Source organism: Macrotis lagotis, chromosome 7 (genome assembly GCF_037893015.1).
Source record: "Macrotis lagotis isolate mMagLag1 chromosome 7, bilby.v1.9.chrom.fasta, whole genome shotgun sequence".
NCBI classification, from domain to species: domain Eukaryota; kingdom Metazoa; phylum Chordata; class Mammalia; order Peramelemorphia; family Peramelidae; genus Macrotis; species Macrotis lagotis.
Window position 1 is genome coordinate 134,416,617 of NC_133664.1, and position 3,738 is coordinate 134,420,354.

At 35.8% G+C, this 3,738-nt stretch overlaps 1 pseudogene; it reads right to left on the bottom strand.

Annotated features, from left to right (window-relative positions):
• Positions 1-239: 239 nt before the first annotated feature.
• Positions 240-900, bottom strand: LOC141494156 (complement component 1 Q subcomponent-binding protein, mitochondrial pseudogene; annotated as a pseudogene).
• Positions 901-3,738: the final 2,838 nt, after the last annotated feature.

Genomic DNA, 3,738 nt, shown 5'->3' on the forward strand with positions numbered 1-3,738 from the left:
GAAAAGACTTATACATTCCAAAATATTCAGAGCAATTCTTTTTTTCTTTTTTTTTAAGGATTCAATCAGTTTTATTTTCATCATTCTGGGATGGTGTATCAAAACGCTAGCAGAGCAAGTAAATAAAAGTGGGTTAGGAACATAATTGAAATTTATGTCTGACAGTGTTTTAGCCAACTTTCTCCATGACAGCTTTTAGACACTCTAGGTCCACATGGCTCTCTTCCATCTCGGTCTCCCTAGTAACACTTGAAAAAACCTTTCAGATCTTCCAGAAAGTTGATGCATTCCTGGTGTTCTAGGACTCTGCTAAGTTCAATGAGTTTATCTCCAAATGTATCATACATCCCTCCATCAGCCAGGAAGTCCATCAGGTTGGTCCTATAGGACCTCGTCCAGGGAATCTGTGTAGTTGGTATCCTTCCAGATTCACTGGCTGGTTGAAAACATCACTTCCTCCTCTTCTTCCTGTCCAAGCTCATCCTCTGGAAAGTGGCCACCCAATAGAAGGGCCTTTTTGGTGTTGCCCTTCACAGCTTCCACCACAAAGTTTGGGGTTGACGTAAGTTCAGGCTTTTGCTGTTCTTGGGCATCCTGTACCTCCTGTGGTCCATCATCAAAGGACGGTGGGATGCTATTGTTAATATTGAATGGGACCCCGAGCCTCTCCCCAGCTAATCTCTGCCTTAACCTGGCTCTGTTCCTTGCACATCCAGTTTCTAATCTCTGGGCAACTTGGATTTTCCTCTCCTCTTTAATTTCATCTGTCAGGAATTCTGCAAAGGCCTTGTCTCCCTTGGTGTAGAGGCCCCTGCACGTGCACAAACAGAGACCAGGTGTACTTTCCAGTGGCTGCCCCAGTGGCAGGGGCAGCAGTAGTAGGGCCGCAACCCAGACCATAGCAGCCCTTTTTGTAGTGGGAAAGAATTAGAAACTAAGGGGATAGGGCGGCTAGGTGGAACAGTAGATAGAGCACCTGCCCTGGAATCAGGAGTACCTGAGGTCAAATCTGGCCTCAGACACTTAACAATTACCTAGTTGTATGGCCTTGGGCAAGCCACTGAACCCCAAAAATGTAGAGGACAAACAAAAAAAAAACTAAGGGGAAGCCCATCAATTGGGGAATGGCTAAAAAGTATGAATAGTATTGTTCTATAAGAAAATATAAATGGTGGGACTCTAGAGATGCATGAAATAACTTGCAGCATCTGATGCTGAGGGAAGGGAGCAGAACCAAGAGAACATTGTACACATTGACAACACTATGAGATGAACAAGCTTGATGGAAATAGCTGCTCTTTGCAGTCCAGAGAGCTAGGACAACCGTTTTAGACTGGCTATGAGCTATATTATCCCCAAAGGAAGAAAAACAAAACAAAACCCACAAAAAAAAAAAAAACACCCATATCAAATTCTGATGAACACTTTACAAAAAATTATCTCTTATGTATCTCTTTCCCTTAATCCTAATTCCTCATGGCAAAAATTACTAATTTATAAATATGTTTAACAAGATATATATATATATATATGTATGTATATATATATATATATATATATATATATATATATATATATATATATATATATGTAAAATGTTAACCTGACTGTTCTGTACTGAAGGGAGAGGAGTTTGGGAAGGAAGGGTGGAGGAAAATTCAATAATTTGGAAATATTCATGTACAAATGGATGAAAATTAAAAAAAACAGAATAAACCCACATAAACTCACAGTATTTCTATATATTACTAGCAAGATACAACAGCAAGAGCCAGACAGAGAAATCCTATTTAAAATAACCTCTAACAACATAAAATACTTGGGAGTCTACCAGCCAACAAAGACTCAGATACTCTATGAAAACAACTATAAATTACTTTTCACGTGAATAAAATCAGATCTACACACCTGGACAAAAATCAACTGTTAATGGATAGTCTGAGCTAATTTAATAAAAAAGGAGAATTCTACCTAAATTAAACCACTTCTTTAATGCCATGCCAATCAAACTTCTAAAAAACTTAATTTAGTGAGATAGAAAAAATTGTAACTAAATTCACATCTAGAAACACACAAAAAGTCAAGAATATCAAGGGATTTAATGGGGGAAAATGGGAAATAAGGCAGTTTTGCCTTACCAGATCTGAAAGTTATATTATAAAGTGTCAGTCATCAAGCCTGTCTGGTACTGGCTAACAAATAGAGTGGTGGATAAGTGGAGTAGACTAGATGCAAAAGAGACAGCAGAAAATGATTATATTAATCTGTTGTTCAATGAACCCAAAGAAACCAGCTTCTGAGATAAAAACTCACTCTTCATTAAATGTTGGGAAAACAGGAAGACAGTATGGCAGAGACTTGAGTCAGTCCTCCATCTTACACCCTACATCAAGATTAGCTCAAAATGGGGGTTGATTTAGACATAAAAGACAATATTATAAGGAAACAAAGAGAAGAAGGAATAGTTTACTTGCAAGATCTGTGGGAAGGGGAACATTTTATGAACAAGGAAGAGATATAGAACATCAGAAAAAAACAAACTGAATAATTTAGTTTTATGAAAAATTGCTCTAAATCATTACTGATTAGAGAAATGAAAATTAGAGCATCTCTGATGTACCACATCATACCTCTCAGATTGGTCAATATGTCCAGAAGGGACAATGATAAACATTGGGGTAGATGTTGGAAATTTGGGACTCTAATGCATTGTTCATATATATATATATGTATATATATATCTGTTATACCTGTAGTCAGAATCTTTGGATTTACTGAACACTCAAGAAATGAGGCTAATTTCTTTCTTTATCTTGTGAATTTGATATGTTCCATGTATTGAACTTAGAGTAGCTGTGAACTGATCCAGCCGTTCTGGAGAGCAATTTGGAATTGCTCTAATAATGATAAGAAAGTGTATACCCTTTTGTCCTTCATTGCCACTACTGGTTCTATACTCTGAAGAAATCATGAAAATGGGTAAAGATAGTGCAAAAATATTCATAGCAGCCCTGTTTGTGGTAGAAAATTATTAGAAATTTAGGAGATGTCCATCAATTGAGGAATGACTGAAAAATTGTGGTATATGTATGTGATGAAACACTATTGCTCTATTTGACATCATGAGGGTTGTAATATCAGAGAATCTTGGAAAAATTTTCGTGAAATAATGAACAGAGCCAGAAGAATATTATACACAGTAGCAACAACATGAGGATGATGATCAATTTTACTGGATTTGCTCATACCATCACTGCAATAATCATGGACAATTTTTGGGTTTCTGTGATAGAGAATACAATATGTAACCAGAGAAAGAACATTGGAATATAAAAAAGCACCAAAGATTATTAACTTCATTTTTTTTAAAAACTTTGTCTTATGTACCACATAATTTTGCGATCTCTAATATTCCTCAGAGATATGTTTTTACTCTTAACACATTCAATTTTGATCAATGCACATCATGGAAACAATGTTAAGATTATCAGATTGCCTTCTGTGAAGGGCAGAGGGGAGCAAAGGGACAGTGGAGGAAAATTGTAAAATTCAAAACCTTTCAAAAATGAAAGGTAGACACAATTATTGTATAAAAATGTAAACCAAATAAAATATTTATATATAAAAAGAAATATATTTTTGGCTTTTTATCAGGGTTATAATTAAGTATTTACAAAGCTAGAGAGTAAAATACTCATTAAAACAATTGGTAATTTAAGCAAGAATCCATGATATAAA